Below are 25,180 nucleotides of genomic sequence, written 5' to 3'. Positions count from 1 at the left end.
ACATGAACTGATGCTGAGTGAATTGAGCAGAACAAGAGAATATTGTACACAGCAACAAGATTATGTGATGATCAGTGCTCATGGACTTGGCTCTTTTCAATAGTGAGGTGATTCAGGTCAATTCCAATAGACTAATGATGTAAAGAGTCATCTGCATTCAGAGAGAGGACCATGGGGACTGAATGTGGACTGAATGTGGATCACAAAATAGTTTTTTCACAATTTTAGTTATTGTTTGCTTTTCTTTTTGTTTTCTTTCTCTTTTCCTTTTTGATCTGATTTTTCTTGAGCAGCATGATAATTATGGAAATTCATATAGAACAATTGCATATGTTTAACATATATTGGATTACTTGTTGTTTAGGGGAGAGGACTGGAGGAAGAAAAATGTGGAACACAAGATTTTGCAAGAGTAATTGTTGAAAACTATCTTTGCATGTATTTTGAAAATAAAAAGCTATTATTTAAAATTTTTTTAAATTTAAATACTATTGCATTAATTCAAATGAGAGGTGATAAAGACCTATACTAGAATAGAAATTAGCCCATCTCTAATCTCTATCCCTTTGTACTGGTGATCCCTATGCCTAGAATTAACTCCCTTCTCACCTTTGCTTCATAGAAATCATTTCTTCCTTTAAGCACAGCTTTTACTTCAACACAAAGCCCCACCTTCCCTTCTCCCTAGTAGTATCCTCTTACCTAACTACCTTAAATTTATTTAGTCTTTGTGTTTATGTTCACATGCTCTTGTTGTCTGTCTCCCTATAGAATGTAAGCTCTTTGACCGTATGGGTTGTTATTTGTGATATATAAATATCAGGGAATACTATTGTGCTATAAGAATGATGAGCAGGTGAGTTTCAGAAAAACCTCCAAAGACTTACTTGGACTGATCCTGAAGGAAACAAAACCAGAAGAACATTGTGCACAATAACAGCAACATTGCGTGATGATCAACTATGATAGACTTGGCTCTCCTCAACAACATAATAACACAAGACAATTCCAAAAGACTCATGATGGAACTGTTATCCACAGTCAGAGAAAGAATTAATGGAGTCAGAAAGCAGATCAAAGCTTGTTATTTTTACCTTCTTTGTTTTCTTTTTCACAATTTTTTCCTTTTGTTCCTTTCTTCTTTTGCAACACGACTAATGTGAAAATATGTTTAAAATGTTTGCACATGTATAACCTATATCATCTTGCTTGGGGATGGGAGGAAGAGAGGCAGGGAGAAAAAAAATTGAAACTCAAAATCTTTTAAAAAATAAATGTTGAAAACTAAAAATAAAAAATAAAAAGAGTGAGGGTTGTTTCATTCCTTGTATTTGTATTCCTAGCACCTAGCATGATGCCTGGTACATAGTAATGTTTAATTAATTAATATTTGTTAATAGATTGATTGAGGCAGAGGGATAAATTAAAAGGCTATTGCAATAGGTCAAGGAAGAAGTGAAGAGGGCCTGAACTTGGATGGTGTGAGGAAAGGAGTAGAAGAGAAAGCTGTTGTGGAGATGTCAATGACAAGAAATGCAACTATTTAGAGATGTGGAGTAAGGATCCAAGGAAGATATCAAGGTTTTGAACCTGGGCAAGTAGGAGAATTATGGTGCCCTCAGCAGCAATAAGGGAATGTAAAAGAGAAGTAGATTTGGGGAAGAGAATAAAATGAGAACTATGATGCTGACTGCAATCTACTTAATTCTGTTTGGCCATGATCCTTCGCATCCCCCCCATCTTATGAAAAGGGTGAAGATGGGGGTGGCGGCTCTTACTCCTCAGTCACTACCTGGAGTACTAGGTCTGACCACTAAGGTGAGTCTGCTGCGCCAGGTGGGCCAGATTACAAGGACAATGACAATTGTCCTTGGAAGCTAACTGCAGAACCTCAGCTACAGCAGGCCAGTGGGGGGGAAGGGTTGATCCACTGTGGGTGTAGGGGGTTTGTACAGTTATTTTGGAAAGAACAGGCTATTGAAGAGAGCATCGAGTACAATATATATTTCATCTTGTTGTTGATCACACACATTTTAGGCTTGTGCCCCTGATCCCATTTTGAAGACTTTTTGCCTTAGAATCCTCATTTGACAAATACAGAAAGTAGGAATTTCTGGCTTCCCCTTAGTTCTGATACCAATACCTTTGTGACGCTTTCTGAGTCTCAGTTTCCTTATTTATAAAATGGGAATAATAATACTTGCACTAACGATTGTTATAAAAGTATTGCTTTGGAAAGCCTAAGACATGACTTTGCCGGATGATAAATTTTGTAGTGGATGGGAGGAAGGAAGAATTCATCCCAAAGTATGTGGTCCGGAAGACAGACCCATGGGGAGAGGAGGATCTCAGAGGGGATGCTTGGGCAGAAGGTCAGCAAGGTTTGTACTATCACAGCAATGACCTAGAAAGGGGCCTGCGAAGATGAGTTTGGCCAGTTCCCTCACTTTCCTCAGGGTTGGCCCTGGAGAGAAATCTATACTCAAGGGGAAACTTGGCTATATTGAAATCCAGGGTTTGAAGGGCCAAGTGCTCAAGATGTTAAATCAGAGTGAGAAGAAACATAAAAGGTTACTCCAGGCTAAATAAATAAGATAATTGGGCAGGAAGAACATTATAATACACTGATGATCCATTAGCAAGTTCCACAAGGCAGTACTGTGTGATCCTAGCTTGTGTGCATAGAATAATGCCCCCTTGGACTTATTAGCAACAAACCAATGAATGCATTATTAATAGCTGTCCTTGGGAGCTGAGCAAGACTGCCATCAGTACAACAGTATATAGAACCATTTGGAAAACTCAGAAAATGGATCCCTACCTAATTCTTCTCTATTTGGGGTCTACCTATCAACTCAGCTCCATCAAGCTGCCTAGTCCTGATACCTGTTCTAACATGATTTAATATATACTAACTGGCAGAAGCTCAGAATTTGGAAGGTTCCATAGAAGTTGTCCTTAAATTGTTTCTCAAATGATTCTTGGCTCCCCAAGTAGACTGGGATCCCAGCCCACAGGGTCATGTCTTCTCCTCACAGCACTGAACACAAGGAACCATCAGAATCATTGATTTAGAGCTGCAGTGAAGAGAAAAGGATACAAACTAAACATAATTGAAATGTAGCATCAAGCCAATTTGCCAAAATTCCTAAAAAGGACAGATGACCCCCAAAGTTGGCTCTTTGGCTTATCTCATGAGATACCATACTCATTCCTCACTCACTGCCTTTGTTCATTTTCTTTGCCTGTCCTTCCAAGCCCACCTCAAGGAACTGTTGCTCCTCACCCAGGGATGTGCTCTAAGTAGAGAGGGCTGATTATTAAATTTACAGTTTGAAGATTTATACTCAGGAAATCAGCAAATACTACAAATCAAGGCTTGATTTATGGTTTTGTTGATTGCCTAGACTTAGGAAAGGCATGGAGAAAATGTTAATAATGTTGATTAAACTTAAAAGTGTGTCCTGTGTGCAGGCCTCCCTGCCTCCTTTCAGAGAACTGGTTGTTAAACATTTACCAGCACCTCCCTGGCCCTACCTTCTTTGTCCCCTTGTCCATAAAAGGAAGCAGCAGGAAGCAGAGAAGAGAATTGCGATTTATTAGACTTGGGCTATGGCCTCCTCTCTGCCACTGCTTCATCATATAACTTGGGCTCACGGGTGACCCTGAGCAAGCCAACCTCATTTCTTTCAGCCTTAGTTCCCTTATCTGTAAATCAGGATTTTTATGTTCATTAATATTATCAGCAAAAATTGATTAAGCATTATTATGTGTATTAAGGAATGTAAACACAAGCAAACAGAAAGACAGTCCTTGCCCTCACAGAACTTACATTCTAATTGCCTTCTAAAGGAAGAAAAGGTCATGGTGGCTAAGTCCAGAGAATGAATCCCCAGTGCTTTGCAATCCTACCCCAAAACAGAGGTCTGAGGAAGAGCCTGAACAACCTACCTCCCCATGTTATACCCACAGTTTGTGTGCACAGAATGGGGGGGAAGATGCTTTACAAACCTTGAAGCCTTAGGTAAGTGTTAGCCATTGTTGTTACTCTGAACTCTAGCCCTCCCATCTCCTTTGTAAAACAGAGGAATCAGTCCTGGCTCTTCCCCAAGGTCCCTTTCCGCCCTAACTTTTGTATTTTAAGCTGTAACATGGAGGTCTCTCCTAGCACTCATATTCTATATTCTACCTTCCCTTCCAGCTTTCACATTCTCTATTTTGAAGATGCCTTCCGGACCTTGCTCTGCTTGTTCTCCATTAGTCATGACTACATAACAATAACAAAAGTCCTATGTGGTTTCAATTAGATGGATCAGCCATATAATAATAATACAGACCTAAAGGAGAATTTCTTCCTATTTCCTCCTGAATATATGTGACATTAACAGTTCTTGCTCTCTTTATCCCCAGTCACCACATGGCAGAGAAATAACTAAGGAAGAGGCATTAGACCTTATCTTTTGGTATTGCCCTCATGCACGTGGCATCTATTAGGACCATGAAGAGGAAGGGTTCAGTCTTCCGGATGGCTCTTGGGGGCAAAGGCAGCTTTGCTACTTGAATTCTGAGAATGGCTTCATTAGACCACAGAAGCTCTGAGAAGCTCTCAGACCCTCACCCTTGGGATTCCCCTGGTCTGGGGAAAGGGGACCAGTGAGTGGACTGACTGGGCCTTAATAAATGAGAGAGTCTGGGCTCAGCGCAAGCAGTTTCAGCCTCGGGTTTATTCTTTTTCTGGTCTGGGCGGAACATCAAGACCGCTTTGAGCTGAAGATATTTTAAGGCCTAGAATTGATTCACTGGCAATGGAAATAGTGGTAACTCTTCAGCCATAGAAGCCTTTAGAAAGGGGCTTTTGAGGGAGGGGATGCTAAGATTTTTAAAGAAAAAGCAGGGAGTTGTTTTCTAAGCTGTCTGTGTGTATGCTAGGGGAAGGAGAGAGCTGTCATGTCTATAAACAGAAGCAGCCGCTGAAATGAGTGATTTCATGACTCCACAATGAACCACCTTAGACAGGACTGTCTTTCACCCTCCCTTCCTACTGTTTGGTCGACCCAGAGTGGTGGAGAATAACACTCACCTTCCTCCCCTCTCTGACAAAAAAAGGAGAGCTTCCTCTCCCCAACTGGAGGCTATTTAGTCCAATCTAGTGAACTCTCATGGAACACCTACTGTGTGCTCAAACCTCTACACAGCAGAGAAAGCAAGAGTAGGCTGTTCTCCCACTTACCCCACTCCTTAATCCTATTATCAATCAGCACTCCCTGTCTGGCCCTTCCACCACGGGCTTCCTGAGGCTGAGAGTTTGTAGACTAGGAAGAAAGTTTATAATCTACAAAGAATGATAAAATGCAGGATATGATGAATATTCCAAAGGAGATATAGACCTAATGCCATGAGAATTCCAGGGAGTGAAAAGATATTTTTGGCTGAGAAGGAAAAAGGGAAAGCTTAGTGGAGATGTTGGCATTTGAATTGATGCTTGCCGGGTGGGTAGGATTTTGATGGCTACAGATGGAGGTGGAAGAGAATTCTAAGTAAAGGTAAATCACAAAAACAAGGATTACAGGGATCATAGAATTATAAGATTCTAAACCCAGGGGTTTTTGCATACACCATGCTAACAACTTTGACTCATGGCCAATTACCAAAGCTCTGCATTCACATTGACCAGGTTCAGTACTGAGGATTTCTCAATAATCATCACTTTGATTTGTGCACCCACCCGGTGTATCCCCTGGAGACATTATAATTTGCTTTGTGTCTAGGTCTCCACAGCAAAGGGAAAAGGTCCCTTGGCTCCCATGGAAACATTCAGGCTAAGAAAACATCAAAATAGGATATTTTATTTCACTAAATTAAATAATGCAAAGGGGTTCATATCTAAGTCCATAAGCAGTCAAATCAAATCCCCATCACTCTCTAGTGAGCCTTCGTCTTCCCCAAGGATTCATATGTTTTTCTAGGTATATGGAATTGCCCTAGGTGAGCAACCCCTCCTCAAGAAGAGAACCAGGAGTTGTTAAGAAAGTCAACATTTCTCCCTGACCCTTTCGCATATATGGTGGACCTTCACCTGCCAGAAACTTACATAAATCTTTTAACTTGTACTATTAACCTAGCTGAGCCTTTCCCCCCTCCCTTTCAAGAAGAGAGAACTTCCCATAGGAAGCCTCTCTTTCCCCAGTGACTTACATGTTCCCTTACTACTTATGATACCATTTCAATTTGAAAGCTCTATGAAAAGGTCAAGAAATCAAGGTTACTATAGGGTTGATATTCTTCCCCAGACTTGAAGAGTACACATGACTCGTAGTATCAGCAGAGGGTAAGATTTTGGTTCACTCCTCCTCATTTTGCTGGATTTTTGGACTTCTTTTTGTTGTTACTCAGTTCTGTCTCCTACAGCTCCTGGATTAACTGAAATCTTTAACTGGGCCTAAGTATTCTTATGTCACCATATCACTGCCATTCTATCGTTGGCTCACAGACTTTCTAGCGTGGTCCAGAAACTCCTTGTCACTCTGCTACTAATGTATTCTGGGAGCTGTGTGGTTTCCCAGAAGAGCAACCTGGTTGTATAAGCCTGTATCCAGGGTGGGAAATCCATATCAAGGTGTAATCCTTCCTCGACTTCATTTCTCTGGGGTCCTTTTAAAGATTGTTCTTAAGGGCACAATTCAGTCAGGTGAACTAGCCATGAAAGTGAGTCAGTAGCAAAACAAAAACTTCAGCACCGGAGCAATTCCTACATCAGTCAGAGGTCTTCAGAGAAGATACATAAGAGATTAGAGCAAGGGGACATCCACCACACACCAATGGCTTATCAGGGATTTTGCTCAGGTGCCACCTTTTCAGTAAAGCCTTCCCTAATCTTGGCAAGGTTCTTTCCCTCTTCGAATAACTTTGTATTATACTTAATCTTTTTATCTATCATCTCTTTTCTCAGTCTCCTAAGCTTAAGGATAAGGACTATTTGTTGTTATTTTTCTTTGAATATATAAACCCTATCAAGTGCCTTAAATAATAGAATTTTGTTGAATTGAATGTCATTGAATAGAATAAGTAGTTGTATTTGGTGGGAGTTTACAGTAATTAAAAGGAAACAATAGGAGATAACAGCTAGAAAGGGAACAATAGGAGATAAGTCATAGAAAGGCTCCCAATGAGACTAGAACCTGTGATGTGGGTTCTCATTAGAACTGTTTATAATTCAAACCAAAATGAGCTAACCAATCTATGACAGTGACAGAGAAAAGTGTAAGCTTTTTCAAACCTCATCATGCAGCAGTGACTAGAGAGAGCATCTATTCTTCAGGTGGTCCCTATTCTTTTCTTCTCTCCTGGCTTCATTTTGCTTTCTCAGTTGTGTATTTTTTGTGTTGTTTTCCCACACACTTTTGTCAAGGCAATGTGTGATGAGGAATCAGTCTTGCAACACTCAAACGAGAGGCTCCAAAGCCAACTGTGGGCAGAAAGAGAGACAACCAGCTTCTTTGGCTGTATGTTGGAGCATTTGGCTGTATAGTGGAGCATGGTGGCTCCCAATAAAATCATACTTAGGATTCATTGTGTTTTCATCTCCAAAATCCTCTAAAAGGATCAACTTTAGTCTTTATGCCCAAGTAGCGTCTCAGTAAACACTCTGGTTTGCTTACATAAAAGTAGTCCTGGCTTTTAGAAACAAAGAATCATAGAAAATTCGAGCCGTAAGGAAATTTAGAACAGAGAATATTAAAGCACAGAATGTCAGAACTGTAAGAAACCCCAGAATGGGACTTCTTAATCTGGTATTCACAGAACCCTAATTTTAGGAGAACTAGGTACTTGGATAGGATAAAATAGCAAAATAATTTTCACTATCCTCTAATTAAAATATATTTGCATTTTCTTAATTAATTAAATACATTATTCTTCCAAGAAAGGGTCCATAAGCTTCAGCAACCACCAAAAGAGCCCATGATACATAAAAAGTTTAAAAATCTTTGTCTTGGAGTATGAAATGTCAGATTTAGATGGGACGTTGGAATGCTGTCAAAGTTAAAACTACCTTAATTTTTAAAAAAAATCAAAACTGGAAGGAATTTTAGTTCTCAGTGTAGAGATAGAAAAGAAGGAGGGAAGGAACACACAGTTTTATTTATTCAATACTCACCATGTGCCAGGCACTGTGATACTAAGTGTTTTACAAACATTATCTCTATTGATCCTTGCAACAACTCTGGGAAGTCAGAGTTGAAAGGGACCTTAGAATACAGAACATCGGAGCTACAAGGGATCTTAGAATACAGAATGTTAGAACAAAAAGGGATCTTAGAGTACAAAATGTTAGAGCTAGAAGGGACCTTAGAACATAGAATGTTAGAACAAAAAGGGATCTTAGAGAACAGAATGTTAGAACAAAAAGGGATCTTAGAGTACAGAATGTTAGAACCAAAAGGGACTGTTAGAACCAAAAGGGACCTTAGAACATAGAATGTTAGAACAAAAAGGGATCTTAGAGGACAATGTCAGATCTGGAAGGGACTTTAGAACATAGAATGTTAGAACAAAAAGGGATCTTAGAAAACAGAATGTTAGAACAAAAAGGGATCTTAGAGGACAGAATGTTAGAACAAAAAGGGATCTTAGAGGACAGAATGTTAGAACAAAAAGGGATCTTAGAGGACAGAATGTTAGAACAAAAAGGGATCTTAGAACATAGAATGTTAGAACAAAAAGGGATCTTAGAGGACAGAATGTTAGAACAAAAAGGGATCTTAGAGGACAGAATGTTAGAACAAAAAGGGATCTTAGAGGACAATGTCAGAGCTGGAAGGGACCTTAGAACATAGAATGTTAGAACAAAAAGGGATCTTAGAGGACAATGTCAGATCTGGAAGGGATTTTAGAACATAGAATGTTAGAACAAAAAGGGATCTTAGAAAACAGAATGTTAGAACAAAAAGGGATCTTAGAGGACAGAATGTTAGAACAAAAAGGGATCTTAGAGGACAGAATGTTAGAGCTAGAAGGGACCTTAGAACATAGAATGTTAGAACAAAAAGGGATCTTAGAGGACAGAATGTTAGAACAAAAAGGGATCTTAGAGGACAATGTCAGAGCTGGAAGGGACCTTAGAACATAGAATGTTAGAACCAAAAGGGATCTTAGAGGACAGAATGTTAGAACCAAAAGGGATCTTAGAGGACAGAATGTCAGAACCAAAAGGGATCTTAGAGGACAGAATGTTAGAACAAAAAGGGATCTTAGAGGACAATGTCAGAGCTGGAAGGGACCTTAGAACATAGAATGTTAGAACAAAAAGAGATCTTAGAGGACAATGTCAGAGCTGGAAGGGATCTTAGAACATAGAATGTTAGAACAAAAAGGGATCTTAGAGGACAATGTCAGAGCTGGAAGGGACCTTAGAACATAGAATGTTAGAACCAAAAGGGATCTTGGAGGACAGAATGTTAGAACCAAAAGGGATCTTAGAGGACAATGTCAGAGCTGGAAGGGACCTTAGAACATAGAATGTTAGAACCAAAAGGGACCTTAGAGGACAGAATGTTAGAACCAAAAGGGATCTTAGAGGACAGAATGTCAGAACTAGAAGGAGAAGAATGTCAGAGCTAAGAAGGAACTTCAGAACATACAGTCATTAAGCTAGAAGGGACCCTATGAACCATCTAAAGCAACCCCTTGATTTTATAGGTATAAAAGCTGAGGCCCAGAAGGGAAAGGCCGAGATCCCAAAGCTAGTCCTTGGCAGAGCCAATATTAGACTTGTGGAGATGTGCTCCTGATAATTAGCACCAAGCTAGGGATGAGTTACTGCAGAAGTTTCATGCCTGATAGCTGCGGAGCGATAGGCTCAGGGGCTCTTTATTGATCAAGGCCTCAAAGTGGCAGGAAGGAAAGCAGAGGTGTTTACACTAGCAGAGCACAAGAGCTCAGTGAAAAATGAGGGGTTTTCCCCATCTGAAAAAGGAAGGGAGAAAAAAGGGAGGAAGGAGAGCCCTTCCACTGTCATTCAGGTAAAGCCAGACATGTGAAGTCTGCAGGGAACGCTCTCATTCTAACTGTTTCCACCACCTCCCCTGCAGAACGGGTCCCCTGTTGGGAAACTTCTCCTACCACTTGGCCGAAGTTTTCCCCATTCCGCCCGCCCTCCCATGATTCTCGCTCCTCGGTGTTTTCCAAACCCTGAGCTCTCCCCGTCTTCCTTTCAGAGTCTCCCTCCGCCGTGCTTTCAAGATTGATCTGTTTGACTCTTTGCTTTCAAGTCCCTTCCTCCAGCCGGGCCACGTGAGCGTAAAGCTAGCCGCAGCCACGAGCTTCCAATATAAATCAGATTTCTTACAGCGCGCCGAGGAGCCCGTCCGACCTCCGCGTGCTAATAGAATCCAGCAGGAGAAAGAAAGGTCCGCTTAGGAGCCCGAGCTGTTTGGAGAGTGCAATGGCGCTGATCCACTACCCTGGGGCCAGAGAAGTGATCCCAGGGCAAAGGTCGGCAAGTTCAGACACACTTCAGCCTACTCAGCCGCGCGGGCCCCTTGCACGTTCACAAGATGGATGACTCTCGGCGAGGAGGCCTGCGCCCCCTGCAGGAGCGCGCCTCCGTGGGCCTTGTCCCCGTCCGGCCGGCGGCAGCCTTGGCGAAGAGACCCGCGGCCCCAAACGTGGCCGGGCCGGCCCGCAGGCTCCCCTCTGTCCGGTGGGCACAGGCCCTCCCTCTCTGCCCGGCCCCTCTCTCAGGCCTCAGCGCGCCGGCAGCGCTTCCGGAACAATGGAACTGTGACTTCCTTTTCAAGGCATCGAATATCAAAATTCCTCATGAAGCAAAAGAGAAATGTTGCTTTTCTGGTTTATTTTCCTCGCCTACAACTCGGGCCCAGAACCTTTAGGCCAGAACCTTTAATTAGCGCAAACCTGGGGTGAGAGTCTGGGCGGCTTCGCCGCGGCCTTCGCCGTCTCCACCAGGCTGAGAAATGGCGGGGCCGGCGCCAGGCTGGAGCCAGAAATGAGGAAAGGTCTCTGCATCGAGAGGCTGAGGGAGGCCGGAGCTGCCCAACTCTTCCCGAGCCAGCTCTTTAAAAAAGATTCCCAAATACCAGACTGAATGAGGAGATTTTGGCTCACTTTTTAAAAAGTGAATTCTCCAAACAGCACCTTCAAATGTAAACGCAAAAATACTCCGCAATTAGAGAAAATGTGGGCCATTCGTACGAACTGATACGCTGCAAAATCTCAATAATAATATGTCCAGCGACCACAAAAATGTTCATGAGGAGGTCACTAAGCAGAGTCGTCGGAAAATCGGCTGGCGGAAAGATGGAGGGTCAGGAGAGCCAGAGAGCGGAGGGCCGGGGGATCGGGTACAGCAAAGAGCCTGGCTCCAAATCGGACTTCCGAGAGCTGTTAGCTGCATGACAGCGCTTATTTAACGTCTCTTTGCTTCAGTTTCCCATCTGCAAACTGAGGATAATGAAACACGCACCTTCCAAGATTGCTGTGATGCTCAAATGAGATATTAATTATGTGCAGAGCTTAGTGTAGGGCCTGACCATAGTAAACTGCATACACACGTTAGCTATCGATTATTGTTGTTCATATATTGTCTGATGAGATCATTGTAGTGAATGGTTTGCTTAATTGTTTGGGTTTTTTTTTTTTTGTAACAAGGGAGTTTAAAAAGGGGAAAGAGAAGACAAAAGGGGGGGACTAAAACATTTTTAATAAACCACTTTCCAAAGCTCCATGAATACAGTTTTCTGATTATCCATATTTTTAGATTATCCGCACCATGGCCTGCCTCCATTGAGGCAGATAATTGAGAACTTCTGTGTTTCCTCATATGGAACATTTGGCTTCATAATGCCAACTCCGTTCCTTCTGCCCAAGCACGTCGTGAGGATAAATGAGAACATGTGTGGAGTACTTTGAAAAAAAAGCAATGCAAATGGAAGCTGTTATTATTATTTTTTTTTTCAAAACAATCTATTTTGGTGATTTTCATGGCACTGGCTTTGCATTTTTAAGCAACACCGGGCATTATTCTCTCTGCTCCAAACCCTTCCCCCACAGCATGTTTCTTAGTTCTGCCCTCTCTGGAAGCAAATGGGAAAAATGACCAGTACTTTGTGACAAATGTGATGGAGTGGACGTCCTAGAAGATTATGGATTCATTCGCCACACCCGAAAAAGCTGATATTTTTCCATTCAGCCCTTGGACACATCTGGGGATCATCTTGAGAAATGAAGATGTTATTCACAAAAGAGAAGTCACTCAGGAAAATAGGGCCCATAATTCCTGAAAACAAAGCCCATCCCCAAAGAAATGTGGGAGACACTTCATTTGCCTGGTAATTCATTCATTCATCTAGCTAGTGATTCATTCATTCATTGTAATTCATTCCTAATTATAGCAAAAATTTATACTTTTCTTTGAGGTTTGTATAATGCTCTTTCCCTCCCTCACTCCCCCCACCTCTCTCTCTCTCTCTGTCTCTCTATCTTTCTCTTTCTGTCTCTCTTTCACTCTCTTTTTGGCTCTCTCTCTCACTTCCTCTCTCTCTCTTTCTGTCTCTGTCTCTCTCTCTGTTCCTCTGTCTCTGTCTCTCTTTCTGGTTTTCTTTCTGTCTCTCTGTCCCTATCTCTCTCTTTGTCTCTCTCTTTCTTTTTCTCTTTCACCCTCTTTCTCTCTCACTCTCTCTTTCTCAATGTATAAATGCATGAATGTATGCATAGATACACACATGTATGAATACACATATATGTATAATCTGTTTTAATCCTCACAACAACTCTATGGAATAGGTGCTGTTATAAGCACCTGAGGCAGGATTTGAATTTATATCTTGACTCCTCATCCAACATTCTTACTACCATGCAGCCTAGCTGCTATCATTCATTGATGGCATCTAGCCATTAGTCATTTGATTAATTCATTTGTTCATTCTGCCATCCAACTATTAATTTATTAAATTGTTCATTCAATCATCTGTCCATCTATTCATTTATTGATTCAATCAGCCATTGGTTAATCAACTCATTGAATTATAAAATTTGAGAGTTGGAAGAAATCTTGGTGGTCATCTGGTCCAACTCAAACACCAAAGGAATTGCTACCATGACATACATACCTGACTAGTGGTCATTCAGCTTCTGCTTAAAGACCTAGAAGTCTATTCTTTCCACTTTGGGGCAGTTTAAATACTTAAAAAGTTTTACTGACATCAAACTGAAATTTAACTCTTTGCAACCTTCACTCTCCTCTGTCCCCATTCCTTCTGGTTTTTCCTTATAGGCCCATAGAGAACAAATCCAGTCCCTCTTCTACATGATAGTCTTTAACTATTTGAAGACAACTATCAGGTCTCCCCCTGAATTTTCTTTCCTATAGGCTAAACATAATAAGTTCTTTCAATTGATATTCATGCTCCATGGATTCAAAACACTTCACCATTTTTTTTTCCTGTGGACATTTTCTAGCTTCTCAACTTCCTTCTTAAACTTTAGGGCCTATAATTGGACCCAATGTCCCCTGAATTTTCTTTTAGGCTAAACATAATAAGTTCTTTCAATTGATATTCATGCTCCATGGATTCAAAACACTTCACCATTTTGTTTTTTCTGTGGACATTTTCTAGCTTCTCAACTTCCTTCTTAAACTTTGGGGCCTATAATTGGACCCAATGCCACAGATATACAATATCCTAGATGAAGTCTGACAAGGGCAGATGGGGGGGGGGACTATCACCTCTCCATTCCTGCAAGCTCTGCCTCTCTCAATGCAGCCCGAGAACATGCCAGCTTTTTTTGGCTGCCACATCATAATGGAGAGCTAGCCCTTAGATTTATTCCAGAATAACACTTATCCATTCCTCCCCTATTTTATATTTATGAAGCTGATTTTTTTTTGTAAGACTACATTTATCCCTATTGAATCTTATCTTATTTGATTCAATCTAATACTTTCACTTGTCAAGATCTTTTTGGATCCTATCATCTTGTGAGAGTTGTCTCTCTCACGTTAATGAACATCTGTGCTTTTAGTTAGGCAAGCAATTGTTCAATCAGTTCAGTCATGTCCAATTCTTCACGATGCCCAGGACACCAGAGTGATCTGCCATTTCTTTCTCCAGCTCATTTTATAGATGAGAAAACTGAGATAAACAGGAATAAGGGACTTGCCTGGGGTCACATAGTTGTCAAGTGCCTGGAGTTAGATTTGAATAAATGAAGATGAGTTTTCCTGATTCCAAGCCCAGCACTCTATCCTGAGCAGCCCCTGTTGGCTTTAATCATTGATAAAATTGTTAAATAGCACAGGGATAATTACACATCAAAATTCACTGGAGACCTCCTACCATGTTGACATGGAATCATTAATAATAACTCTTTGAGTTGGGCCATCCAACCAGCTCTGAATCCATCTGATTGTGTTATCATCTAATTCATACCTCCCTATCTTTTCTGTTTAAATAGTATGGGAAATTTTATCAAAAGCTTTACTACAAGCTAAATGATATCCACAGCATTCCTCTCATCTACTAATTTAGACATTCTGTCCAAAAAATCATGACTAAGCTGATGGAGCCATGCTGGCTCTTTGTAATCATCACTGCTTGACAATGATCTTTTTAATGACCTGTTCTAGGATTTTCCCAAGAATCCAAGTGAAACTCATTGGCTTATAATTTGCAGACTCTGTTCTCTTCTTTTCTTTGAGGATCAAGGCATTTGCTTTTCTTCAAATTTATTGTACTTCTCCTATTTTTCACGATTTTTCAAACATCACTGATAAGGTCTGAACTTTCAGTCTTTTCAGAACCTGAGGGCATAGTTCATCTATATCAGGGTTTCTTAAACTTTTTCCAAGAGAAATGCCTTTTCACATGAGAAATTTTTATACAACACTGGATATATACAAAAAATGTAAAAATATATAACATACAAATGTATATTACATACATAATAAGTATCTAAATCAAAAATTTACTGGTAACAAATCATGTTTTCATGACCTGCATTCAGTCATATGATCCTATATGCAGTTGTGACCCACAATTTAAGAAGCTTTGATTTATATTGTGATTAAAAAACTCATTTATTCATTCATCCAATACACATTTTGTTAGCACAACATTGTGCTAATAATTATAAATGGGGATGAGATTTAAAAGAGATGGGGAGCAGAGGCAGGACAGAACCTAGATTTGGAGTCAAAAGATCTAGGACCCAGTGTTGCTTTATGCTTCCTGTTTGTTCTATTTGAAGATGACAGTGATTTAAAAAAAACAAAAAACAAATATAAGTTGTCTTTTTAAAAGGGAAGATGAGCTTTGCTCACTTCAGCACCTGCCCTTACTCATGCTGTTGCCTGCCCTGGAATGTGCTCCCCCTTCTCTTCCAGGCTTACCCAAGGCCCAGCTCAAGTTTCACCGTGTCTTCTTTGGCTTCCTGACCACCTGAGCTGATGCTGATTTCCACCACCTCTTAACTGACCACAGAATACAGCATTAGATTTTATCCCACTGATTGCTTCACATGTATGAGTTTGCTTCTCCAGCTACACTATATCCCAAGGAGGGAAGGGACCATATCTTATACTTCATTAGAATCCTAAATCACAGGAAGATAGGATCAAAAATTTAAATCTCAGAGGAAACGCAGAGGTCTCCTAGTCCAACTCTCTCATTTTATAGAGAAGGAAACTTAGGTCCAGATGGGGGAAATGAGTCCCAGGGGACATATGGCAATGTGATTCTCTTTTTTCACTAGAAAGGTGGAGAACCATGGGTCTGGAATGGGGCATGCCAGATATAAAAATGATCTCTATCAGATACACAATATAATCTATTATCCCATGATACAATGAAACACAAGAAATGATCCCTGCCCTCAGGATAACATTTCTTGTAATACCTGCTTTGCTGAGTTGTTGTGAGGTCCAAGTGAGATAATGCATTACGAGTGCCCTATAAATTTTAAAACAATATATAAAAGTCAAAACTCTGTGATTTGGCATTTAAAGTTCTTCACAATATGACTCCAGGCCACCTTAAAGCTTTTTGTACATATTTGACGTTCCATCCAAACTGGCCCCATATATGACATTCCACCTCTTATCTCTGTTTCTTAGAACAGACTGTCTCGTGCTTGGAATGTATTTCCTCCTCACCCCCATCTTGTAGAATCCTCAGTCTTCTTCAAACTCAAATGCTGTCTCTTACATGAAGCCCATCCTGATTCCCACAATGGCTATTGTTCTCCCAAACAGTAATCTGAATCTCAGTAATTATTTTGTATATGATTTCATTTATTTATCTGTATTCATGTTGCTTCTCCATTTCATCCCCTCCCAATAAAATGTAAGTTCCTTGAGGGTAGGTACTATTTATTTTTATTTTTAATATTTCCCAATCCTAGCATAAGACCTGGCACATAATAATTATTTAATAAATGTTCGTTGAATGAATCAGTAATTATTTTTATTACCATCATTATCTCCCACTTTATGAAACCTACTATTATAACATTGATCCTCATTGATTTTTCACGCCTTTGAATTGCTCTAGCACATCATGCCATATTGACAAAGGAAAAGAGGGGAGGAGGAAAAGAACATTTATTAAATGCCTTCTGTTTGCTGGGTATTATATGGTGTTTAGAAAACACTTCTCATATTGCAATATTTCAGGGATGCATAATTTAGTTAATGTGTTCATTTCCACCATCCATGCAACTCATGACCTGTTCCAAGTTTTAACGTTTCTGGCTCTGAAAAAAAACCTAACTGGCAGATGAGCCTCTAGAAATGAATTTCTTTAACTTTATACTGGCTGGTACTTAGTAGGTCATCCTTCCCCAGATTTTTTTGGATTTTTAGAGCCTTTTAGAACTTCTGTTCCACTGCATGGCCTTCAAAAATCCAAGGTCAAGTCAAAGCACATTCCATTATGAAGCATCCAAAAAGGAATTGATCATTTCCTATTACTCTCTATCTCTTTCACATAACTATGTTTTATCTCTTCAACTGGACTGTAAGTCCCTCAGACATATTTACTTTTTACATCATCAGTTAGGAATTGTAGGACAAATCATGGTATAGGAACAACAAGGATTACAATTTTGAAAAACAAGAACTATCTTTTGCCTTTCTTCATCTCCTCAGTGCTTAGCCAGTGACTGGCACATAGGATAGGCACATAATAAATGCTTAATCACTAACTCATTAATTATTAGCATTTATATTGCACATTAAAATTTTCAAAACACTGTACATATATCATCTCATTTTATCCTCACAACAATCCTGGAAGATAGGCATTATTATTATTATTATTATTATTATTATTATCCTCATTTTACAGATTATCAAACTGAGACTGGAAAAGGCTAAATGAGTTGATTAGAGCTACACAGTCAAGTTGTGTCTTAGGCAGAATTTCAATTCAGGTCTTCCTGACTCCAAGGCCAGAATTTATTCACTCATTACTTAGCTGGAATATCAGGCATCACAAGAAATAACAAATATGAAGAATCTAGAGGACCTTGGGAAAACATATATGAGCTAATATAAAGCATAGTAAGAAGAATCGAGGTATATATAATCATTAAAATCAACAACATCATTTGCATTAGCAAAGAAAAACATTGAAAAATATGAGATTTCAGCTCAACGCTGTAACCAATCTCAGTTTCAGAAGACTGATATTCCCCTGATATATATATATATGAAGACTGATATATATGAAAACATATTCCCCTCCTCTCAGAAGATAGGTACAGAATAGGGGATTTAGTCCTTGTCAGACATGGCAAATGTTTTGGTTTATTTCCCTTAACTACACTTTGTTGTTAAAAGGAGGATTTTATTGGTGTATGATGAGGCAAAGTTGGTTTTAAAATTGGAAGAGCCTTAGAGGCCAACTAGTCCAACTCCCTCCCCCCCATTTCATTTATGGAAAAACCAAGACCCAGAGGAAGTAAATGATATTGCACAAAGTCATACAGGTGGTAGGTAACAAGATATAAATTGAATGCCTCTGCCTCTAAAGCCAATATTCTTTCCACTGTACAAAACTGGAAATGATAGGATTTTTTTAAATCAACAATACATTTATTTTAAAAAGAACCAAAAAGAGTGATGTGCCCTCCCTCATGACTAACATAATACTAGACATAAAGTCAGCAATTAATAAATTCTGTTAAACTGGATTGATTTGGAGATCAAAATATGACTATTAGTTTCTTTCTGGTATCTTCAAATGGAACCATGTACTAGTATAGAATATAGAGAAATATTCCCTTCCAAATCCTAAGTCTTCCTGAGTCATTAAATAAATAAATAACATTAAATAACTAGAATGTCCTGTGTTCAAATTTCACCCTGGTCCCTGACAAATATGAGACCCTAGAGGCTCACCCTCTGCTCTCACTGCCTTAGTCATAGTGATATTTATATCACAGAGGAAGTGAAATTGAGGAGAATAAATCCCAGGGGTTCACTTATAGAGAGGATGCTTTGATGAAGGAACATCCAAGGTCGATGGGTCGCTCTTCTGGATTGAGGATGCACACCCACAAGAGATGAGGAGTGGTTTCTAGGTCAGTGGGTTTGCTCCCTGGAGCCTGGTGCTCAGGAGGGAAGAAAGGAAGAGGCCGAGAAAACTTGTAATTCTGAGTCCCTCCTAGCTCAGTAAAGTTCATTCATTCTTATTAATAGATAGTTGATGTGAGGAAGGCCAGTGGCATAAAAGTCAGGCTCTTGGAGAGAAATGTCTATAGTATGAGGATGCTGGGAAAGCTTTCATAATCCTTGAGTTGCAGTTGATCCACCAGAGATCCAAGCTGAAAACTTGTCATGAAGGCATCTCTTAGGCCTTCCAATCTAGCCATTTACCATCTTCCTGGGAGGCCCAGAGGAGACCAAGACAGATTTGTTATGATGAAAAAAAACCCCACTACAATGGGGATCAGGAGATCCCAGATTCCTAGAGTGCCAGGGAAAATATTTAATTTCTGGGCCTTGATTTCCTTCTATCCTAAAAGGAGAATAGAATTATTTGCTTTGTTTGAATCACCACTGTCCAGTCAAACAAGGAAACAATCAAACACTTATTAAACACCTACTATGTGCCAGGAACAGTGCTAGATGTTGGATTATAAGGCTAGAGGTTATTAATTTACCTAATTCAACTCCATCTTACAGATAAAGAAACTAAGGTTGGATTTGATGATTTGGATGACACTGGTAAGTAATCTTGGAGAGAGCATCTTCAGGAGAATGTCAGCAAGAAAACCTGATCATGATGTATGGAGGAGAAAGTGTGTCTGAGGAAATGGAAGGGTTGTGGGAAGGGTGAGCAAATTCTTCAAGAAGTTTAGTGGAGAAAGATGATGGGACTATATAGTTCAGTATACTAGATAAGTCAAGAAAAGGGAGTTTTAATGATCAAATATATTCAGCATTTACAATAACTTGACATTTCAATGAATGTTTATGGGGGGAGTACAGTAGAAAGAACATTGAATTCTAAATCCAGAGAAACTTTGTTCAAATTTCATATCTGATTCCAAGTAGATAAGTGGTCAAAGAATAAATGGTTTCCAAAGAATTACAAACTATTAAAGGTCATATGAAGGAATATTTTAAGTCACTAATGACAAGAAAAATTAAAATCAAAACAATTTGGATTCATCTCATATATAGCAAATTGGCAAAGAAAACAAAAAAAATGGGAAGATGTTCAAGAGGTTGTAAAAGGGCAGGCACACTAATATACTCTGGGGCTGTGAACTGGTCCAACCATTCAGAAAAGTCATGGAATTTTGAGGAGAGTGATTAAAAACCTTTGACCCAAAGATTTTATTGTTAGGCATATACACTAAGAAGGTCAAAAATAAAAAGGAAATCCCATATACATTTTTAAAAATCTTTATAACAGTACTTTTTGTAGTAGAGAATAACTGGAAACCAAATAAATGCCTATCAGCTGGGTAATGCCTAATCAAGTGTGGTATATGAATGTAAGGGCAGTTACAGCTACAACAGATAGAACTTGGCTTGGAATCTGGAAGACTCATCTTCCTGAGTTCAAATCTAGCCTAAGACTAGCTGTGTCACCCTGGGCAAATCCCTTAACCCTGGTGCCTCAGTTTCCTCAATTGTAAAATGAGCTGGAGAAAGAAATGGCAAATCACTGCATTTTTTTGCCAAAAAAAAATCCCAAATGTGGTCTGAAGAGTCAGACATGACAAAACAACTGGATAAGAACATGAATAAAATAGAATATTACTGTGCTGTAAAAACAGTGAGCATGATGAAAAGAAAAAAACAGATATAATGAACTGCTACCAAGTGAAATGAACAACACCAAGAAAATCACATGCACAGTGACTCCAACGATGTAAGTGGAGAGAACAACAACCACAAAACATTGGAAAGTGAATTCTTTGTCATAAAGAAAAGCTTTGTTGAGCCAGTTAAGTGGTATGGTGAACAGGACACCAGCCTTAGCGTCAGAAAGACTTGAGTTCAAATCCAACCTGAGACACTTGACACTTGCTACCTGTGTGACCATGGGCAACTTAACCCTGATTGCCTGGCCAAAAAAGAAAGGAAGGAAAAGAAAAGAAAAGCTTATCACTATCAACAAGTCACAAAACAATGAAAATTGAATCATTAGAAATTATAAAGGAAACCTTACCCACCCCCTTAAAAAAAGAAAGGCTTCTCCCTCCCTTTTCTGCAGCAGAGGACTATGGGTATGAAACCTCAGACATATGTAAGATGTCAACCTTGGTCGATACATTGGTTAGTTTTGTGTAATAGATTCTTTATCTTTATTCTTTGTTGAAAGGAGAGGAAGGGAACAAAATTATATTAAGTATCACTATGTTCCAGGCACTGTGCTAAGTGCTTTACAAATATTATCTCATTTGACGCCAAAACTAGAATTTTTTGACTTCAAGTCCAATATTCTGTCTGCCACACCCACCTTGCTGGACAGATACATAGGGAAACTTGGGTGGTGTAAGGACAAAAGAAATCAATATGTATTTATATTTTGAACTTACAGTTCTATCCTTTATTACCTGTGAGATCTTGTGTGAATCACTTCATTTCTTCAGGCCTCAGTTTCCCCATTTGTAAAATAAGACAGTTGTACCTGATGATCTTTAAGGTCCTTCCCAACTTGAAATTCCTGATTTTATTAAAATGCTATAAAATGTAAGGATATGTAATAATAATATTGACACTTATTTATCAATCATGAAGATGATGTGATATAACAACTAAAAAGTTCATCTCGAAGCTAGGAAGATTTGGATTCAAATTCTGCCTACAAAACGTATTGACTGTATGAGTCTGGACAAATCACTTAGCCTTTCCTTACGTAGGTCCCAGGTGTCCCTGGGGGGAAAAAAACCACTCCCGAGTGCTGCCCAAAACTGATTAAAATGTAATTGGAAAAAAATTTTCCAAACAAATTAAAATAGAAGAGAATATAGATTATGTTAATATATGGTTTTCTGAGTTAAGGTGTGGTCTGTAGGGATCCTAATGGGCAGCTTACTATACTCAGTCTTTATTGAGTTTGATATCTCTAAGATTATCAATTGTTGTGAAGGTGGTGACCTGAATTTGTAGGAGAATTCCTCACTCAGGAATACCCATTACAATGACATCATAGATTCCCAATCCCTCTATTTTTGTCCGCCTGCATTTTGGATTTCCTTCACAGGTTAATTGTACACTATTTCAAAGTCAAACTCTTCTTATACAGCAAATTAACTGTTTAAGTTATATATATATTATTATTATTTTATTAAAGTTTAAGTTAAATACGATGCATACTTATATTGTATTTAACTTAAACTTTAACATATTTAACATGTATTGGTCAACCTGCCATCTGGAGGAAGGGGAGGGAGGAAGGAGGGAAAAAGTTGGAACAGAAGGATTTGCAACTGTCAATGCTGAAAAATTACCCATGCATATAACTTGTAAATAAAAAGCTATTTTTAAAAATTGTCTCTGTCCCTGTTATTGTCAATCACTTAAATTCACCTTGGGGAAAAATACTACTAGGTTGTGAGTCAGGGGACCTGAGTTCCAGTCTTACCCTGCCACTTACTACTCTCTCTCTCTCTCTCTCTCTCTGGACTTCTGTTTCCCCATCTGTAAAACGATGGGCTAGAGGACCACTAGTCAGTCAATAAACATGTCTTAAGAGCCTGCCGCCGAGAGCACTGAGAGAGATCTCGGGAGTGTTCGGTATCTTCCGGAGACTATCCCAGCAGCTGTGGGGGGCAGGTGAAGGAAGGAGGCTGGGCTTGCGGGCTCTGAGGAACAGTTGACACAATGTCTAGTCTTCTTGGAGACTCCAATTTCCCCTTGAGTGTTTAAATCTCTGCTCAGAGATTGCAAGCGCAGAGGTACCTGCGGCTGGAAGGTCCAAGGATGCCCCCTGCTGGCGTGATTGATCATTTCATCCCCCCCCCCCCCCCCATTTGGAAAGGTTGGGAATCCTCGCCCAAGGTCGTGTCACACCTGCTTGGGGCTTCACGGGGCGGGGGCGGGGGCGCTGCTTGGCCGGGGTACTCCACACCTGCTCCCAGCGCTGAGGAAGTGCCGAGCATCCCCTTCCAGAGGCGCGCGATTCTTCCGTACTGCTCTGCAGTGGAAAGAATGCTACATTCGGGGCGGATTGTCTCACACAGGCCACCTGTGTGACTCCGGCCGAGTTATTTAACAAGTCTGGGCGTCAGCTTCTTCCCCTCTAAGAGAAAGGACGCTGAAACGGCGGGGACCCCCTCTCCCCTTTCCTTCTCCGGGGCCCCTCCCCTTACACCCCTTATTTCTGCAGGTTGAATACACCCAAATATGAAGCCTTAATGAGTTCATAGAAAGCGAGGGAGGTAGAATATCAGAGCTGGAAGAGAGTGGCAGGTTGTGTGAATTTTACAGTTGGGGAAACTGAGGCTCGGAAGGATTATTTTACGAATAAAACTGCCTCGCAGATATAGAGTTCTCTATAGTTTCTGCAGCATTGAAACATACATCTCATTTAAATCTTACAATACTTATAAAATAGGTAGGGTGTCTTATCGCAAGTCAATAAATACTTAATAATGCCAGATGCTGTGCTAAGCACAGTAAATACTGTGATTCAAAGAAAGTTAATTGGCTCCCAGTCTCGGGGAGGAGACAACATGTAAACAACGAAGTTCAAACAAGCTAAATGAGACAAATAGGGAAGAGGGATAATCAATGGTGGAAAGGCCCTAGAATTAAGAGAGAAGGCTTCTTGTAGGAGGCAGAGATGAAGAGAAAGCATTTCAGGCCCGTGGAACAGCCGGTGAGAATGTTTGCAGGCGGGGAGAGTCTCTTGTTTGGGGAACAAGGGCAGCCTGGGATCGTGGATTTCAGATTGGGCTGGCAGCGGGTCGGAGTGGAGTGTAAAACGTGAGGAGATTAGAAAGGTAGGAGAGAGCCAGGAACAGAGGATTTTAAATGTGGTCTTGGTCTGTATATCTGTCTATCTTCCATCCTCACCTATCCTGAAGGTGAAAGGGAGACTTTGAAGTTTACTAAGTGGGGGATAAGGGTAGGATTGGGGGAAGGGTTTAACCTGACCAGAGCTTCCCTTTGACAGCTAAGTGGAGAATGGCCTAGAATGGGGAAAAACTATTGGTAAATAGGCCAACCAACAGGCTACTACAAATTCAATGAGCCTTGACAAGAGACTGGAAATGGTGGGTGAGAAAGAGTGGGGTATCAGAGATGACACTGAGATTGCAAACCTGGAAGAATGGGTGGATAGTACTGCCTTTGGTAATAGGCAGGAATTCTGGAAGGCGTAGGATTTGAGGGAAAAAATTAGTTCATTTCTATGCTTTAAAGTGAAGGAAGATCAAAATTCAATAATTTGCCCATGGTCAGCCAGTCGGTCAGCAAGCACTTATTAAGCATGTTCAATGTACCAGGCACTGTGCTAAACATACAAAGGAAGTAAAAAAACACTGCTTCTCACTAATGCATTGCAAATGGAGTTGTGGAATGATCCAACCATTCTGAAGAGCAATTTGAAACTATGTCCAAAGGGCTATAAAACTATTCATACCCTTTGATCCAGCAGTGCCAGTACTGGGTCTGTATCCCAAGGAAATCATAAAGGAGGGAAAAAGACCCACCTGTGCTAAAATGTTTGTAGCAGCCCTTTTTGTAGTGGAAAGGAATTGGAAACTCAGTGGATGCCTATTAGTTGGGGAATGACTGAATAAGTTGTGGTATATAAAAGTAATGGAATATTATTGCTCTATTAAAAAATAAGAACAAGCTGATTTTAAAAAGACCTGGAAGGATTTATGTGAACTGATGCTGAGCAAAACAAGCAAAACCCAGGAATACAGTGTACACAGTAACAATAAGAATGTGTGATGATCAATTATGAAAAAATTGGTTCCTCTCAATGGTTCAGTGATCCAAGGCAATCCCAATAAAGTTTGGATGGAAAATACCATCCACATCCAGAGAAAGAAATGTGGAGACTGAATGTAAATCAACACGTGATATGTTCACTTTTTCCCCCTTTATCTTCTTTTTTTTCCTCTAATGCATTTTTCCATTTGTTCTGATTTTTTTCTCCCAACACAATTTGTAAGAAAATTTTTTTAAATGAATGTACATGTATAACTAGAAAAAAATTAAAATTTAAAAGAAAAAATGATGAGCAGGCTGTTTTCAGAAAAGCCTAGAAAGACTTACTGATGCTGAGTAAAATGAACAGAATCGGGAGAACATTGTATACAGTAAAAAGATTATGTGATGATCAACTAGGATACAGTTAGTTCTTCTTAATAATGAGGTGATGCAAGATAATTCCAATAGATTTTGGATGGAAAGTGCAATACAAATACAGAGAGAGAACTATGGAGACTAAATGTGGATCAAATCATTGTATTTTCATTGTTTTTGTTTGCTTACTTTTTCTTTCTCGTGGTTTTTCCCCCTTTCCCCCCGTATGATTTTTCTTGCATAACAACAAATATAGAAATATGTTTAAAAGAATTGCACATATTTAGCCTTTATTAGATTGCTTGCTGTCTTGGGGAGGAGGGAGATAAGAGAGGGAAGAGAAAAATTTGGAATACAAAGTTTCATAGGGAGTCAGTGAAGTCTATT

Source organism: Antechinus flavipes, chromosome 2 (assembly GCF_016432865.1).
Source record: "Antechinus flavipes isolate AdamAnt ecotype Samford, QLD, Australia chromosome 2, AdamAnt_v2, whole genome shotgun sequence".
NCBI classification, from domain to species: domain Eukaryota; kingdom Metazoa; phylum Chordata; class Mammalia; order Dasyuromorphia; family Dasyuridae; genus Antechinus; species Antechinus flavipes.
Note: the sequence above shows the minus strand (reverse complement) of the source record.